The following is a 19,957-nucleotide window of genomic DNA, read 5'->3' as shown; positions in this document are numbered from 1 at the left end:
AGAAAGTCAATGCAAACCAGATCCAATGGCTCCTGACTCTGTAAGTGACCCATTGGGGCGGCCCTAACCGGCAAAGTTTTCCGCTGGATACAAGTCAGACAAGAATGACAGTAACTCTCTACCTCTCCTCTCATATTGGGCCAATAACATCTATCTCTAATCAAGCGAAATGTCATTTCTGTTCCCAAGTGGCCATGGTCATCGTGTAAGGACATTAGGACAGTAGGACAATGTTTTTCTGGGAGGAACAACTGCCACTTCTCCTCCTTGTCTCCAGATGGAGATGCCTGTATAACACTCCGTCTCTGATTTGTAATCAGTCTCATTCTCTGTGCAAAGCCTTTGCTCCCTTTATGAGTCTTTTCAGCAACAGTCCGGGATCCTAATTATTCAAAGCCTGCACCACCAAATGACCCAATGGGTCCTGCTCTTGGTCTCTCTTCAAATCTTTCTTTGTCAGTTGGGGTAGACCTTCTCCTCTCACCTTTGTCAATCCGCAGTAGCATCTTGGTATTCCAGAGGGATGAACCCCAATGAATTCAGCAGCCACTCCTCCTTTCATCTTTTGGTCCAAGCCCTGACACAAAGCTTGCACTCCTTCTTCAGTTACATAAGTCCATCCCTCTGGGTCTTCCTCCTAACTATGAGGCCTGTGGGACAAAGCATCAACATCTCGGTTCCCAACTCCTGGCCTGATACTTCAGACTAAACCTGGCAAAAGCTGCTCCACCTGTGTTCTGTGGCATGCAGTTTTGCCGAGGTCAAGATGTAAGTAAGGGATTGTTGTCAGTCTTGACAATGAACTCAGCTCCATACAGATAGTCTTTCAGCTTATACACCACAGTCCACTTGAGTGCCAAAAATTCCAATTTATGGACAGGGTAATTCTTCTCTGATGGGGTAAGGCTCCTACTTACATAGGCCATAGATCTCAATCCTCCATTTTGTTCCTGGTACAGTACTCCTCCCAATCCTTCTCTACTAGCATCCACATGCAGCTCATAAGGCAGGCCAGGGTAAGCCTAGGCCAAAACCGGGGCCTCTATGAGACTCTTCTTCAACTGCCAAAACACTTTTTCACATGGAGAGGTGCATTGGCTTTGGACGTACTCTCCTTTCTTGTGAGCACCACTCTTCTTGGCTCTGGTTCCATCTTCTCCTTCTCCCGTGAGCACTTGCAACAGCTCATTAAGGGGTCCAGCAATCTTGGCAAAGTTGGCCACAAATCGTCAGTAGTAGGAGCAGAATCCCAGGAAAGATCTCAACTCGGTTACAGTTCTTGATCTAGGCCAGGTGGTGACAGCCTCCAGCTTCTGTGGATCTGTGGCGACTCTACTGCATCTACTGCAGAGACAACATGGCCCAAATAGGTGACAGAGGTTCATAGAACTGCCATTTTTTCCAGTGACAACTTCAGTCCTTCCTCATGGAGGCGGGAGAATACCTTTTCTAGTTGAGTTTTGTATTCTTCAAGTGTCCTTCCAAACATGAAGATGTCATCCAAATACACCAGTACCTTTACGAGATTCATGTCTCTTACTGTCCTTTCCATCAGACGTTGAAAGGTTGCAGTAGCCACCGATAGGCCCTGAGGCATCCGAATAAACTTGTAGAATCCTAACAGGAAAATGAATGCCGTTTTCTCCTGATCTTCCGGGTGCATGGGAATCTGATAATACCCACTTTTCAAGTCAAGCACACTAAACCACTTAGCTCCAGTGAGGCACTGCAAAGCATCTTCGATATGGGGTGTGGTGTACTGGTCCGGAATGGTGCGGCAATTCAAGGTCCGGTAATCAATACACATGCGTAACAACCCATCTTTCTTCCTTACTACCACGATGGGGGATGCATTAGGACTCCAAGACTCCTGAATGACTCCTGACCTTTCCGCCAGCTGCTCTCTTAAGTCTTCCAGGTCACTGAGAAGTATTCTGGCCCGCTCTCGGAAGGTTTTGTCTTCCTGAAGCTGAATTTTATGTTGGGCACTTTTTGCACATCCCACATCGAAATCGTCTTTGGAAAACAGCTTTTCCCATCTCATCAGTTGAGACTTCACCCTTTTCTGCCAGGCAGGGGACAACACTTCCGCACATCCTGAAACATCTGTAACTGCTGGCCATTCTTCAAATACTTGGCCTCTTCAGGGAGTACAGGGGTGGCGGCATTCACCTGCCCCACCAACATATGGGCTATCAACGTAATAGACTGATCAGTCACATTCTTCAAGCTGATGGGCACTTTCTTCCTGTTCTGGACAGGTCTCGGGTAGGAACCAACTCAGGGATCATTTCCAGTCTGGCCGCCCTGGCTTGCTCATCCATCTCTAGCACCACAAAAGGGCCTGGTTGGTCCCAAGTCAACTTGATGGTGGCCTTCACATGAGCAACTTCCCCCAGCTGTAGTACCCTCTTTGGTCTCCAACTTCCACAACTGCCCCACTCCTCCTTCAGGAGCCTTCTTCTCTCTTGCCACCCGCCGACAAGCCTTTAGTAACTGCGGGTGAATTTTATTTTTGGTGTATCCATCTTCGCTCAATACTGATGATAACAGTGTTCTCACTAAGTTGGTATTGGTTCCTACTAGTATGGAATTTTGCCTGGCCCCAGGTGGTCTGGGACACATGACAGCCAAGGTGTCGAAAGCCTCTTCTTTCCCGACAGCTGCTGGCCCAAAGAATATCAGGATAGGTATGTAGCTATATAGATATGGGCATCTAGCAGGTCCAATTCCCCAGATCTTAAGTTCTTCCAATTTGTGTAAGGGAATGTGGCTCAGGTGGTTGTTGTAGAAATCCCGGTATAGTAGCGTGACCTGGGCCCTAGTGTCTAGTAAAGCTCTGGTGTATACGCCTTCTATTTGCACAGGCACGATCGGGGATGGCCCCACTAACTTTTCCAAGAAACTGTCAGCATTATCCTGAGTGCGGTTAAGATTACAGTTCCTTTCCTTTAATGCACTCTGTGGGGACCTAACAGTGACCTTAGGTGGTGTCGCCAGGCCGCTTTTGTTTGGGCTGTTAGGGGTGTTCTGATAGGACATAACTGTGGCCCTAGGTGACAGTAAAACATTGACCCTCTGTGCCTGGCTCCCCGACCCCGGAGCCGGGTTACTTGACTCTTTTCTTCTGCAGCCTCACTCTGGCCTTTCTCTTCCTTTGTATTCTGGAGCTCTGTTTCTCATCGGGTTCTCAGTTGGATCCCTCACTGAGACCCCTGGAGTTTTCCGCTAGCAATTTCTGTAATACTGTATCTTCACCAACTCCGCCAACAGTTCAGCATTTACTTCCTTCTGTGGACACTGGGCCTCGCAGTGCCTTGGATCGCATTTGTAGCACTTCCAAATGCCCGTCCGCTCAGCCTGAGCTTTGGCCTGAGCTTCCATCACATGTAACAAAGCTTGTTGTACCTGCTCTTGAACTTGCACTCCACCTTCCGGTGACTTGACGGGAGTAACTTTTGGAGTGGATTGAACTACAGGAGTCTTGGTGCACTCCCCCCACTCAAACTCTTCATCACTCTCCACCTGAACTGATTGTGCGGCTACCTTCTCACTCTTCTAGGGCATCTTTACTGCGAGTCGAGCCTCCTGATTCTTTTCATCCAGGAGAGCCTCCTCTTTTCTCACCAACTCCATCAACTCTGGGTAAGAAGGGGCCTCTCGGGTGCCATTCAAGAGTAATCGGAGCACAACAGGATGGTTTGGCCTGGCTCCTTGTATGGTCCAATCCAACCTGACTTTGTCCGCCTCCCGGGGGTCGATCCCCTTCTCTAAGATAATCTGGTGCAGGATCTGATCCACCCGGATGACATATTCAGACAACTTCTCTCCCCTCCGCTAGTGGGTATGCTCAAACTTGTACATCAGGTCCGGTAGCTTCTCTAACCTTCCATAAACTGCATACAGAGCCTTGATATAGTCTATGGCCTCACAATCCAGTTTCCCCCTCTTTAAGCTCCTGATAACATCTGCTGCTGGACTGCGGAGACTCTCACTGATTCGCTGTCTTTTCACTGTTCCCGACACATTCCACTCCTCTATTGCTTGCATGGCCTGATCCATCCAGCTATCAAATTCTTCTTCCCCCTCTGGTCTGGGGACATGGCCTGAGAAGGTCAGTAGCCTTCGATATCCCTGATTGGTGGACTTGTTGTGACTCTGTATCAGGCTATCAACTAGGCGACTCATGTCTAGATAGAATGAGGCGGGAGGCATCCCCCCATTGGGCTTCCTACTGCTGAACCGGTGGCAGTTAGACTACTGGCAGTTGGGCTGCCTGCAATGGGGCTCCCTGGTGGTGACCCAGGGGACTTCTCACCAGTCTCCTCCGGCAACTGTACTGGGATGACATGGCCATCCAGGCCTTCTTCTAGGCTCACAACCCTCTTCTGAAACTCTTCCAGAATACTCTCTTTCCATTCCAGAAGGACATAGGTACAATCTTCCTCCAATTCATGTTTCAGGTCCAAGAGGTAGGACCCCTGTTCTGGGACAGCCTTTCTCATCAACTGCTTTCTCTCTCTTTAAACCACTGGACTCCTGGTAGCCTCAGAACTGTAGTTTGTTCCAACCGACTCCCATTCTCCTGCTCCGGCTCCACTCTGGCTCCACTCAGTGGCAGTGGCTGAGTCCATAACTTCTTCCACCCTGGACATGTCAACTGATCTGCTCGGGTACCCCAGATGGGATATCTCGGTGGGACCTCCAAATGTAGCGGTACCCCCGTGAGGGCTGCTGATTGACTCTATACCCCACTGGCTACCCCGACTCTGCAAATCCTCTCTTACCTCTGACATCTTGGGTTCCATTCTGAAATGTGACGTTAATAATAAGAAACTCACATAATATCACTGAACCACTCAGAAAGGTTTACTGAGATAAGTAACGGAACACAATAAAGAACATGAATGAACGCAAGTTATGATTGACAACAGTTATCACTTAATGCATGTATACAGAACTTATAACCTTATAATCACCTTAAGGAGTATATTTGCACAGGTGCACAGAGGGATAGGTACTCAATATCTTCAAGACATATATTAAATACCTTCCCACTAAGGCCTCAACACACAGACCAAAATGGTATATAATCTTTACAATCAGGAACACAGTGTAAAGTCTAACATACACAAATGGCTCCCCCTAGGCTATAATTTAAAGATCAACTCGTGAGTAGGGCAGCAATGCTTAATAAAAGAAGAAGATGGTGAAAGTTCTTTTAACTCCAGATATCTTCAGCTAGATATCTTCAGCTATGGTTAAAACTGCAGTATAATGTTGTAATTTGTAATCCACAGAGACAAAGGGAGATAAATGACTGTAGAACAAAAGATGTGCGGATGATGGCTTAACTGAAGAAATATAACCACTTGTGAGTGCAATACAGTACTGACCTTATAGCACAGGGGAAGAAAAACAAGGCCCCAAAGTCCAGCTGTATGATGCCTTTGAAGAAGTAGATTCACCTTCGTGGAACTACAAGTCTCACCAGCAGTCTGTAGAAAAAACTCACTCAACAATACTGTAATCTCTACTGAAATGGGCAGGTATCCTCTCACCACAATAGACCCCAATAGCTGTGAGGCTCCGTCCGGAATCCCCTCCTGTTTTTTTTCATCTGGTGAAGATGGCACCGCCACGCCATGCTGCAACTCCCGATAGACTGAAGTGCAGCTGGCTTCCAGTTGCTCTGAAGCGCAGGCCGATCAGCTTGCTAGAATAGCAGGGCCTTCCTCCAAGATCCCTCAGAGGCAGGCGATCTGGCTGCCAGGTGTTGAATAGTGTCCAGAGAGGCTGAAAGCAGGCCGCGCATGTCCTTTTATTACTCCTCCCAGCAGGCAGTTCTGCGCGCTTTGCATTGTTTGTCCTGTAGTTCAGGGCTGATCCAGCTAACAGAGTCACTTCCTCCTCCAAACTACATCTCCCACAATACTTTGCTGCATTCCTTCTCAAAGAGTGAGGAAAAATCCTAACAGAGTCCAGCAGACACTAGAGGGAGCCAAACTCATTTGCAAACAACAACGAACTGTTCAACAATAATGACTATAGAAGCAAACCCCAGGCTACAAATATTAGATTTGTATGCCCTAAAATTAACTTAGTGTATCTTTTACTGAAAACAAAAGATGACATTTGGTAAATCATTGCACTAATATCATATGACAGAAAAGGATGATACAGCAAGCATTGTTTCTCCAGGGTCTCTGCTTTCAGAAAATATACTGTATACTGTTTGGGGGTTTTATATCATCTTCAGGCCTAAAATGATTATTTTTAACATGGGTGCAAAAATTGAAAAAAACAGCTCCAGAAGTGAAAGGGTTAAATACCTCTAAACTAAACATGAACCTAAACTGGGTGTAATTTTTGTGTTTCAGTACTGAACTGACTGAGTATAAAAAGATACGAGTAAACTTTCATTGGACGCTCTCACCTTATACTTTAGTGTGTGTGGATTTATTTCAGATTTTTTGTTATTTATTTTAAAAGAGAAATCCATGTCATGTAATGCTTGAGCTAAAATGTAGACTGCAATATATACTTTATAGGATGTTTTCTCATCAGGATAATATAAATCAAATAGAAGTGTCTCCAAATTGCAGTTCCTAAGAGGATGTCTAATTGTGAGTGGAATAAGGAAGTTTTTCACTCGGTTTTTTGAAAAGCATTTATATTCAGTTATGAGAATATCCTCCATAAGGGGGTCATTTGGGCGGCTGGATGGCTGAATACTATACAAATATTCCTGCAATCCCTTTATGTAGAGATAGGAGTACGTAAACACCAAGCTGCAGTTACTGAAATCAAAAAACATTTCACTCATTGACCAAGAATCTGGTACAATAAATGTTTTCTCCGTGTAATAAGGGACATTATTATACAAAAACTTGTAATAAGTCATACTAACTGAGCCACAAATAATAAGAACTTCCGTAGTTGAGGTCCGCAGCTCTGGAGGAATTTTATTATAATTCTTTCTAGACACCAGAATCTTGAATTCAATACAAATTCCATGATTAGATAAATGTTTGCTGAGTTGTCGGATCTCCCTCTCTCCGTATTCATCATCAGATGTAAGGATCCCGACCCAGTTCCACTTCAACCTTTCCAGTAACTTTGCTATGGCCACATATTGCATCTCATCATCCGGAACTGTCCGGAAAAAGTTTGGATACATCTTTCTATTACTTAATAAAGTATCCCTAGCTCCATAACTAATCTAGAAAGAAAGAAAACATTCTGTATAAATAATCTGGAACTCTTAATATCCAAATGAACAGAAGAGAACCTTAGAAAATGTTTTAATGGTTTTTAGAGAGCAACAAACATGTCATCTGAGCTGTCTACAAGAGATCTATAAGCAGATTTTAGTGGTGCTTTTATTTCACTGGACCAATCAGATAAAGATGTAATAATAAATGCATTATTTCATAAATGATTACAGCCATCAGTGAAAGCTGATAATATGATATTAAGGGGGGATTTATCAAAACTGGATGAGCCAGAATCTGGAGAAAGAAATCAGCCTCTATCTTCAGTTTGTTTAGTTAAGCTTTGAAGATGAAAGATAGAAGCTGATTGGTTGTCATTAACAACTGCCCCAGATTCTGGCTGCTCCAGTTTTGATAAATTCCCCTCTAAGAGTTCTTCCTCCTGTAATCCCACCTAGGGGTCTCCTGATCACCAGTTTACTGGCCAGACACTCCCACTGCAAGACTGATTTTGTCTTTAGCTGGAGGTGGACAACCGAGTATAAACACAATTACCAGCTCAGCTCCTGAACCTGTATATCCTTAATGTTCTCAAAATATAAAAAGATGCCAACCCTATGTGGATACATGTGACAGCTGCCGCTTTAAGTGTGAATCACACTAATAAATCAAACAAAAAATATAAAGTAGACGCTAATTAACCACTTGCTGACCCGCTCACTCACTTATACATCGGTAAAGTGGTTCGTTCTCGTGAATCGATGTACCCATACGTGGGCTCCTTTAAGAGCTATAGCAGGCGCACCCTGCACAGCGGGGGACCCAGTGGGATTGGGATAACCACTCCACTTTCCTGGCATTTCTCCAACTAGGTTGCCACTAGTTACTCCTTATACTTCCATGTCAATCTTGATATCTCATAAGAAGTAAACATCATTGCGCAACATGCTTTTATAAAATGTATTTGAAACCAATAAGGTAAACATCCAAAATGTATAAAATGTGCACTCACAATTCAGGTGCCTTAAGACCGGCACTGAGTCTTTCCAGCAGTGTATATTTTGGGTTTAGCTCCACCGCTTCATCTCCCGAGATCGGCGTGTGTTCCAAGCCTCGATCTGGTACGGGTTGGGACAGGAAGTGACGTTGGCAATTACCCAGAAGAATCCAAGGCACAATGATGGATGTTTACTTCTTATGAGATTGATATGGAGATATTAGGAGTAACTAGTGCCAACCTAGTTGGCGAAACGCCAGGAAAGTGGAGTGGTTATCCCAATATAAACCAAAGGCAAAGTTTTTTCTAGGTTCTGGTGAGTGCCCATTTCAGAAGGCGGTGGTGATACACGAAATGGTGAAAGGGCTCTTAAAAAGCACGGATGTGAAATTGAGTACACTATGCACATGGGATTTAAATTATAAAATTGTGAAGTGGACTTTGGAGATTATTGTAAAAAACCTATGTCCTGGGGTTTTGATATTCTGCACTTGATAACTTGCACTATAGATTGATACATTGTTACTTTGCACTTTACAGTTATACAGCTTTGATGTTTGTGCACATTTTGCAGACACCGTTTTAGTGGTAATATTGTATAAGCACTTTTGGATCAGCGCAGTTACATTTCATGCAATATTAATTTTCCCCTAACCTATGGTATAGGACTTTTAACTGCAGCAGATCATACCTTAATTTTAATTTTAAATATTATTATAATTTTTGCGCCGGTGACACACTTTTTCACTTTTTTTTTTTTTTTTTTTTTTTTATAATTGTTTATTTATAAGTTTTTGCAAGTCATACAAAAGAAGATACATGTAAAACATTATCATTTTGAAGTAATGCAGGTATATATTGTCTTTGAGAACTACAAGGCACACATAAATTGTACAGATAAAGGAATAGCGATGTGATTAAACTGTTAACTTGAGTGGGGGAGCGATATTCAAACCCATAAAAAGAAAAGTTGAAACATTCTCCTACCCTATCTGTGAAGGAGTCACATAAAGAACTACAGTGCCTTGAAAAAGTATTCATACCCCTTGAAACTTTCCACTTTTTGTCATGTTACAACCAAAAACGTAAATGTGTTTTATTGGGATTTTATGTGATAGACCAACACAAAGTGGCACATAATTGTGAAGTGGAAGGAAAATGATAAATGGTTTTAAACATTTTTTTACAAATAAATATATGAAAAGTATGGCGTGCATTTGTATGGCGCCCCCCTGAGTCAATACTTTGTAGAACCACCTTTTGCTGCAATTACAGCTGCAAGTCTTTTTGGGGATGTCTCTGCCAGCTTTGCACAGACTGACATTTTGCCGATTCTTCTTTACAAAATAGCTCAAGCTCTGTCAGATTGGATGGTGAGTGTCTATGAACAGCAAATTTCAAGTCTTGCCACAGATTCTCAATTGGATTTAGGTCTGGACTTTGACTGGGCCATTCTAACACATGAATATACTTTGATCTAAACCATTCCATTGTAGCTCTGGCTGGATGTTTCGGGTCGTTGTCTTGCTGGAAGGTGAACTTCCACCCCAGTCTCAAGTCTTTTGCAGACTCTAACAGGTTTTCTTCAAAGATTGCCCTGTATTTGGCTCCATCCATCTTCCTATCAACTCTAACCAGCTTCCCTGTCCCTGCTGAAGAAAAGCATCCCCACCACATGATGCTGAAACCACCATGTTTCACGGTGGGGATGGTGTGTTCAGGGTCTTGTGCAAGGTTAGTTTTCCGCCAAACATTGCATTTTGCTTATAGGCCAGGAAGTTCAGTTTTGGTCTCCTCTGACCAGAGCACCTTCTTCCACATGTTTGCTGTGTCCCCTGCATGCCTTTGCGCAAACTGCAAATGGGACTTCTAATGACTTTCTTTCAACAATGGCTTTCTTCTTGCTACTCTTCCATAAAGGCCAGATATGTGGAGTGCATAACTAATAGTTATCCTGTGGACAGATTCTCCCACCTGAGCTGTGGATCTCTGCAGCTCCTCCAGAGTTACAATGGGCCTCTTGGCTGCTTCTCTGATTAATACTCTCCTTGCCCGGCCTCTCAGTTTAGGTGGACGGCAATGTCTCTTGGTAGGTTTGCAGTTGTGCCATACTCTTTCCATTTTCAGAAAATTGATTGAACAGAGCTCCGTGAGATGTCCAAAGCTTGGGATTTTTTGTTATAACCCAACCCTGCTTTAAACTTCTCCACAGCTTTATCCCTGACCTGTCTGGTGTGTTCCTTGGCCTTCGTGATACTGTTTGATCACTAAGGTTCTCTAACAAACCTCTAAGGGCTTCACAGAACAGCTGTATTTATACTCAGATTAAATTACACACAGGTGGACTCTACTTACTAATTAGGTGACTTCTGAAGGCAATCGGTTCCACTAGACTTTAGTTAGGTTTATCAGAGTAAAGGGGGCTGAATAACAATGCACGCCACACTTTTCACATATTTACTTGTAAAAAATATTGAAAACCATTTATCATATTCCTTCCACTTCACAATTATGCACCACTTTGTGTTGGCCTATCACATAAAATACAAATTAAATACTTTTTATGTTTTTGGTTGTAACGTGACAAAATGTGGAAAATTTCAAAGGGTGTGAATACTTTTTCAAGGCACTGTATATAAAAAGATAAGTAATTAGCGTGTCATCACACAAGCATATGCACGTAACTGAGATTAACTAACTAGGTTCATTACCTTCAGAACCATACATAGACTCGTCCCATGCTGACCACGTTTTAGAAAATTTCTGCTCCGTGCCCTCCACTACAGCCGTCAAATGTTCCATTCTACGTATGTCAGCCACGGTTGTGAGCAGTTGTGGGAGAGTTGGGGGAGTAGATAACCATACCCTAGGGATGACCCGTTTGGCAGCTAGTAAAATGAAAGACATCAGTCTGTGCAGAGCTTTAGAGACACCAGGGAAAGGGAGACCTAACAAATAGTGCATGGGCGTCAGAGGAACGGGGCTACCAACCAGTGTTTCTAGTAGTTTCTGGACTCGGAGCCAAAATTGGTGAACTGGGGGACATTCCCAGAAAATATGGTAGTGAGAACCTACAGCATTATTACATCTCCAACATTATTTTGAGATTGCTCGATTGCGAGCGTGCAATATATCTGGGGTCCTATACCAATGTATCAGGACTTTGTATGCAGTTTCCTTATGGGTCACACATCAAGAAATCCTGGAAGTGTGCTCTCAGATGCTCCCCCAGTCCAACAAGGAGATATGATGTTGCAAGATCTAAGACCATTTTCTCATGTAATGGTGGCAGTCAACCATCATAGGAACAGCCTTGTGCAATATTTTATATATGGTAGAAATCATTTGGGGCTCATTAGCGCATAGGGCCTCAAAGTCTGTTGGCTTCTCCAAGGTCAAAGAAGGGGATCTAGTGGAGAAAAATTGTCTAATCTGTAAGTATGAATGTAAAAGCTTTTGGGGAATCTGATGAGAACTTTGCAAATCAGGAAAGGTCAATAAATGTTGTGTCACTGGGTTAACAAAATGTCGTAGTTGGAAGAATCCTGCCTGGGTCCATGGTAGCATACGTTTATAAGAAAGGCTATCTGGTATGTCTGGGTTGAATAGGATATTCAAGAGTGGTTGGCACGATGAGGACAGGGAATAACGCTCAAAGCATCTTTTCCATATAGACAACGTGAACAACATTGGAGCTAAACAGATTTTCCGTAATTGGGGCACATGAAGGGCAGAAGAAGGCCAGAGCATATTGCAAGGATGGACCGGGGCCGTGACACTCATTTCTATTTCCACCCACCTATTTGGGGCCTTCCAGGAAGTCCAGGAGGCAAGAACTCTCAGGTGTGAGGCATAGTAGTATTTGATGAAGTCTGGGCCTCCCAATCCCACCCCCTACTCTTCCGGGCCAGGACCACTGACCCTGCCAGCCTGTGGGAGGCATTATTCCAAATAAAGCGGACACTTTTTCACTTTTAACCTGTGAACTTGCCTTGAAGCACACAAGTGGACTTGATGAAGGAAGATTAAATTAAGAAAACTCCCTGAAATATTTTTTTCTGTGATTAATAACATGTCTAGATCATGCATATATCAAGATACTGTTGAATGCATTGATCATATTAATTTTTGAGCTTGTTATGTTTGTGTTGTAATTTTACAACGTTGGGTTAAAGGAGTGGCAGAATTTGTCTGTGCACCTTGCAGTTTTCACCTGTTCCATGTAGTAAAAAAGCCATAGAAATACTGTTTTTGAACATTCACAATACCAGTTGGATATTAGATTAAAATGTAATGGTTACTGCTTGAAAAATTCAAGTTTAAATTAAGAAATTAATTATTTAGTATTTATCTTTTCATGCATGTATATACTTAACTGGTCATGCTGTGTTTTCTGACCATTGCCTAAATATCTGCTTACTAAATGAGGGACAGGTGATAATGTTCTGTTATGTGCATGGGGTATAGGTGCTAATCCCATATTAAGTAGAGGGCACAATAGTCTAGCCAGACAGTATTGTTTGCCCTCTGTGGATTATGTTAATTGATTGGAATGTGTTAAAGCGGAGTCCTGCCTGCAAAAAAACCATTTTTTGCAGGTGTCCCTCAGCTCCAGGTGGAGGCACCGGCATCAGGAAGTCTAGCCTTGCAGCTTCACAGCCCATTTCCTTACTGTGCATGCACGAGTTGTGCTGCATGTTCTGTGTGGTCACTGCTGTCTTCTGGGACCTGTGTGTCTCCCAGAAGACAGTAGGGGGGACGGAGAAGGGACCGGCCATAGCATCGATCTCCGCGGATACTGTGGCGATCTTTCGCCAGAAGAGGGAGCAAATACCCGTATTAGACAGGTATCTGCTTCCCCCTCCCCCCTGAAAGGTGTCAAATGTGACACCGGAGGGGGGAGGAACCAGATATGTGGAAGTTACATTTCTGGGTGGAACTCCGCTTTAATTCTTTTGAATGTTTAGGATTGACTTTGATTAATTTACATTGAGAATGTTTAGCCTGGAAAATAATAGGTGTTTCCATCTCAGAATGCCACCAGCCAAGGGCAATGTCCACAATGTCTTTCATGTCATTGATGCCATCCAAAATGGGGACTGTGACTTTGAGATGGACTCAGAGGACATGGATATAAGCAATGAAGAAGAATGTGAAATTGCCTGTAAACTGGAAAAGAAAAATATAAATCCTTTGCTGGTCCAGAACTGGTGGAGAAGATTCAATGATGGACAAAGCCACCAAAAGATATGTTGATGTTGAGAGGCCTTACATTGTGGGTTTCTATAACAAATTTATGGGTGGTGTGGATATGTTGGACTCCTTTGCAGCAAAATATAAGTTTCCTTTAAAATCCTGCCGCTGGTATATTTACTTCTTCTGGCGCACCATCATCCTAGCTGTGATCAATGCATGGCTGCTGTACAAAGGGAACTGCAAAGCAATGAATGCTCCCAAGAAAAAGATACTAAACAGGAGGCTGTTTCAAGCCAAGTTAGCATCCTCTCTCATTCCAGTTGGCACAACTGTCATAAAACCAAAGAGGGGGCGACCCGGTTTAAGCCATGGTAGCCCAATACCACAGACAGGGAGCCCCTAAATAACAGGAAAAGACCATCCAATGAAAAAGGAAGTCCTTCAAATGGCACCCCAGCCAAAAGGTCATTAGTACATCCACCAAAAGACATTTGCAAGGACATGTATGGACATTTCTCTATAAAAACACATAGAGGACGCTGCAGACACTGTGGTAAAGGATATACCAACATACTTTGTAGCAAGTGCAATGTCCACCTCTGCTTCTCAGAGGAAAAGAACTGCCTTTGGGGCTATCATAACTGAGCATGACAATAAAGATAGATAAACATAATAAATGTCAAAGTTTTCATTCAATGGAGTAGGTTTTGTAAAAACAGTTTGAAAATAGTTTTATAATAAATGATTATTATAGGAGAAGTCCAGCCTGAGCTTTTTAGGCTGGGCTTCTCCTATGGGTCACAGGAGTGCAATTCGCTTGTGACGTCACTGCAATCAGTCGAGGCCCCGCGTCATCCCAACTTCTGAAGTCTGGATCCACCAGCTGCCTTGTCTGATGCCTGTCTCAGCCTCTCAGCGAGCCGCTGAGATGGCCGCTTCCCCCCGCTCTACAGCTCAGCACTCCATTGAGCGTGGAGGAGCAGAGAGGAGAGCCGCTGACTGACAGTCAGCAGCTCTCCTCTCGGGAAGGAGTGAGAACCAAACCATCAGCGGCGTTTGGTGGCTCGGTTCTCAGTGCAGAGACGCCGGGGGACAGCTGCAGCATCGGTCTGATGCTGCATCCACCTAGGTAAGTATGAATAGGAAAAAAAACATACTTCTCTTTTAATAAAAAATATGACTTGTATTATTATTATTTTATGATAATTAGTGTATAGGCTACTGTTGAAGGACTTAATAGGCAGAAACCCCTTAAAATAAATTCTTTGTTGGTCTCTACATTTGTTCTGAGTAAAATTACTGAAATTCTGCTACCAAACAGTCCCAATGTTGCAAAATTACAACGTTCGCCTAAAAATGTTCTAGAATTAAAAAATGTTAAAACCCATTGATTTCTGCATTAGAGGCCTCCTACAACAATATCTAAAAGGTGAAAACATTTTTTGCAGTTTTCTTCTATATTTGGCTCTTCTGGGGTTAATTTGTGCCTACTTTATATTTTTTGTTTGACTGTATATAGTGTGTGTGTGTGTGTATATATATATTATATATATAATATATTTGATTCAAGTTCTAGACAAAACTAAAACACACACGTCCGTCTACTTTGATCGGTCTTTTCAATACCTTCTTTGTACTGTGTACAAACATTTGGGTTCATTTACTAAAGGCAAAAACATTGTGCACTTTGCAAAGTTCAGTTGCTCCAGAGCTTAGTAAATGAGAAGAAGCTCTGCTGACTTTTATCATTCAATCATGTGCAAGCAAAAATGCATTTTTTTTTTTCCTTGCATGTGATTGGGTATTCTTTGCAAAGTGAAAGTTTACCTCATTTACTGAGCTCTGGAGCAACTGCGCTTGCAGAGAGTTACTGCAAAGTGCACATTCTATTTGCCTTTATTAAATCAACCCCATGGCGGGTTATTTTCGAAAGGCAAATCCACTTTGCACCCGAAGTGCACTTGGAAGTGCAGTAGCTATAAATCGAAGGGGTAGATCTGAAATGAGTGGAAGATCTGCTGTTTTTATCATCCAATCATGTGCAAGCTAAAATGCTGTTTTTTATTTTCCTTGCATGTCCCCCTCAGATCTACAGCTACTTTACTTTCAAGTGGATCAAGTGGATTTTCCTTTAGTAAATAACCCCCATTGCATCAATCCCTAAAAACTACTTTGACAGCAACTACAATACATATAATATTCAGACCTACAAGGCTTGATACTCTATATACTGTATACAGTATACATGCTAGAATTATGTAGTGCTTCTACATTTACAATATATCCATCCCACCACCATGGGCACAGTAATCTCCCCGACTGCTCAATGGAATATGAAATAATACAATAATTCAATAACAAAACAAACTTGTGTTAAATGTCCTCTTTCAATTATATGTGGGATCCAAGATCAACCGAGAGATAGTCCTTCTCCCCACAACCCTGGCCTGGTTGTTGTGGGGGTCTGCAGGCGGGAGGCTTTTAAAAATAAGGGGGCCTCCAGATACTGACCCCACTAATGAATGAGCAAGAGGGACATAGTACTCCTAAAAAAGTAACCTATAGATAAAGACACACCAATTTTACAAGTCCTTTATTTAAAAAAAAAGCACCCAATAGTTACATAGTTACATAGTTACATAGTTAGTCAGGTTGAAAAAAGACACAAGTCCATCCAGTCCAACCATAAAAAAAAAAAAAAAAAAAAAAAACGTACAATCCAATATACCCAATACTATACCCACAGTTGATCCAGAGGAAGGCAAAAAACCCCAGCAGAGCATGCTCCAATTTGCTACAGCAGGGGAAAAAATTCCTTCCTGATCCCAGAGAGGCAATCGGATTTTCCCTGGATCAATTTTACCTATAAATGTCAGTACCCAGTTATATTATGTACATTTAAATAATAAATGTAATTAAATAAAAGCCCCTCATTGTAAATTTATCATTATTTATGTCTACCGCCTGCCAACCTGTCAACACTAAAAACCCAACAGACCCGGTACACATGACAGGGAAGGGATGGGAATAGTAATGACATCATTGACCAAATATGGCCATGGCCAGGGATTAATGGCCATGTAACCCAATGACATTGGTAACTTTGTGGCTCCTCGTTTCCTGAAATATAACTTCTATATACACTATGTTACCAAAAGTATTGGGAGCTATGAGTAAGCACTTGATGTAAGTTGATGTAAGTGCGGAACGTGTCAGCTATTTTTGTACCACCCCACAGTCGTGTTTTGTATACCACATGATCCTGTATTTTGAATAAAACAAGATGAATTTATCCATTCAGGTGTGCGGCTGTCCAGGTCTTCTTGTTCTCTTCTAAAAGTATTGGGATGTTTGTCTTTACACGCACATGAACTTTAATGGCATCCCAGTCTTAGTCCACAGGGTTCAATATTTAGTTGGCCCACCCTTTCCAGCTATAACAGCTTCAACTCTTCTGGGAATGCTGTCCACAAGGTTTAGGAGTGTGTCTATGGGAATGTTTGACCATTCTTCCAGAAGCACATTTGGGAGGTCAGGCACTAATGTTGGACGAGAAGGCCTGGCTCGCAGTCTCAGCTCTATTTCACCCCAAAGGTGTTCTTTTGGGTTGAGGTCATCCTCATCCATGTCTTTATGGACCTTGCTTTGTGCACTGGTCCAAATCATTTGGTGGAGGGGGGATTATGGTGTGAGGTTGTTTTTCAGGGGTTGGGCTTGGCCCCTTATTTCCAGTGAAGGAAACTCTTAAGGCATCAGTACACCAAGACATTTTGGACAATTTCATGCTCCCAAATTTTTGGGAACAGTTTGGGGATGGCCCCTTTCTGTTCCAACATGACTGCGTACCAGTGCACAAAGCAAGGTCCATAAAGACATGGAAGCACGAGTTTTGGGGTGGAGGAACTTGACTGGCCTACACAGAGTCCTGACCTCAACCTGATAGAACACCTTTGGGATGAATTAGAGCAGAGAATGTGAGCCAGGTCTTCTCGTCCAACATCAGTGCCTGAATTTAAAAATGCTCTTAAGGAAGACTGGTCAAACATTCCCATAGACACACTCCTAAACCTTGTGGACAGCCTTCCCAAAAAGGTTATAGCTGTTATAGCTGCAAAGGGTGGGCAAACACAATATTGAACCCTACGGATGAAGTATGGATGCCGTTAAAGTTCATGTGGGTGTAAAGACAGGTGTCCCAATACTTTTGGTAATATAGGGTATGATCTGCAGGGGACTGAATGGGCAAAAGTTCAGGCATTTGTCGAAATACAATAACAGCTAAAGATTGGACTGAACCATTGGCCCATCCCTACACAGCACTGCCTTCTTTTTTTTTAGAACAATGTTATACTTTACAATGCTTTGCCACAAGGATTATTTGTACCCTTTTGACCCACCTCACCATAAGATGACTAGCAGTCCTAACGTTATTTAATATAGGAAATTCAGCTTTTCTTACCTGGGTGTAACCATATAGATTCAGCAGCTGGGCCATTTGGAGGCTGGTGTCAGAATTGAGATCTCCAATGAAACCAGCGAGGGCACCCTGCTCCATACAGGAATAATTTGGAGCTTCCTTTGTATGTCCAGACAATATCTGTAGAACGTCTTTTATAGCTTTATTCACATGTCCACAAGAATCATACACATGGTATCCCAGAGTTATGTTGGGCAGAATATCTAGACTGTGATTTATCTCATCAATAGCAAATATAAAAGCCAGGAGATGTCTGTATTCTCTGTCATAAACACTGCAGAAAATGGATAGTTTAGCATTGGTCTACAGTAGAAGGATTCAAGCAGAAATTCTTTATGCCAAATGGATAATACATTTCAACTAGAGATCTATGGTGGGATTGAAATTCAATCATTTCCTGCACTTCTTATATGAGTTATAGCAGTGGTTGGCAATTTAGGAGGTATAGAGGACCTCAGCTGTAGCCCCTGATATCACCAAGTAGCCGAACATTATATTCAGTATATGTAATGCTACAGAAGAAGGTCAGAGAATGCAGACTTACTAGAGGAAAGGGTCAGAGACTTCAAACTTGCTACAAGGCTGGTTGGAGCCTACAGACATGCCATAGGAGACTGTCAGGACCAGAGATAAGACAATCTTCCTGGGTTTAGTTTGTGAAATGTTTCTAAAATCTTGCTTAAATTCTGAAGTTTGTGAACTGTCAGCAAATCCCCTGAAGTCTATGGGGGTGAATCTTGTTTTTTAGTTCTGTCTATTTCTAGAGCTAATAGGCAAACTATTGTCAAACAAAATGCATGGGAGCTGGGCACTGCCATGATGGGGGACGGGACATGTACCAATACCATAATAATAAAAAATTGTCTCTCCCTACACAGTATTTTCAGCTCTCCATAACAGATCCCACACATTAACAATATGACTGATGTAAGCTCACCTTTTTTTTCAGAATCTGGGTTGGGTTATTTACTCCTGTATATTATTGGCTCTTGTGACCAGGGTAATGACTAAAAATGAGGTTTTGGTTTGGTCTGAACCCAGGTTTGGACCAAATTTTTTTTGAAGGTTAGGCAAACAGCTGAACTAATTTTGAATGTGGCCTGGTCAAACCTCTGGCACCATCTGGAAGTGATACATTTGGCATCAGTAATACTAAATGTGACCACTTCCCTTCTGACTGGTTCTTAGGAAACCGGAAGCCACCAACATAATCTGCTCCATCGCTCATTGTGTTGGCGGTTTGGATCAGAAATGTTGGAAAAACTGATTAATGATGGATTTACGTTGAGGAATTTTTCTTTTTTTAAAAGGACTTGTCAAAAACTGTGGTGTGTTTATTTTTTCACATATTCTATGAATGAGTAGGGCTACTGTGTACCTCTTACTCATTCACATAGGCGGTAAGGCCTGTATCTCGGGTTTCCAGTTTACAATAAGCCCTCCAGCATGCAGACCCCAACAACCACCAGACCAGGCTTGTGGGAAAGAGGCTCTTGTCTTCATCATTATGGTGCTTGTCAGTAGGGCCCTCCTGGCAAGGTACCCCCAATGCTGACGGTATGTGGCCTGGTATGGTTCAGGTGGGGAGGCTGAAATCTCACTTCACTTTTCCTGGCCTGACAGGGGGCATGATCATATACAGTAAGTGGCAAATGTGGATTTTGGCTGAAACCACATGCTTTTTTTTTGCCTGAAATATCATTTTAAAATTTGTACCAGACCCTACTGGTCTGGTATGAATATTTATGGGGAGGCCATATGCCATTTCTGAGTACCCCTTGACATCTTAATCAGACCCTCAAATTATAAGGGTAATTTATGCGTCCTTAGGGGGAATTATACACTTTTTTGTTTTGTGTGGGGTCCACCATTAACATCTATACCAGATCCCCTCACCTGGGACAAGAGTCTGCTATAGATTAGGTGAACCCTCAACTGTTTGGTAGGTGGCTGAAGCTGTAATTTTTCGTCAATTTAAACAGATTTTTTTTCATTCGTAAATGTTAATGTTGCTGTAGTAGGTTGTATACATCATGCAGATGCACCACTTCACCAGCAGGATCAAGACACCCC

The sequence above is a fragment of the Aquarana catesbeiana genome, unplaced genomic scaffold, assembly GCF_042186555.1.
Source record: "Aquarana catesbeiana isolate 2022-GZ unplaced genomic scaffold, ASM4218655v1 unanchor215, whole genome shotgun sequence".
NCBI classification, from domain to species: Eukaryota; Metazoa; Chordata; class Amphibia; order Anura; family Ranidae; genus Aquarana; species Aquarana catesbeiana.
Note: the sequence above shows the minus strand (reverse complement) of the source record.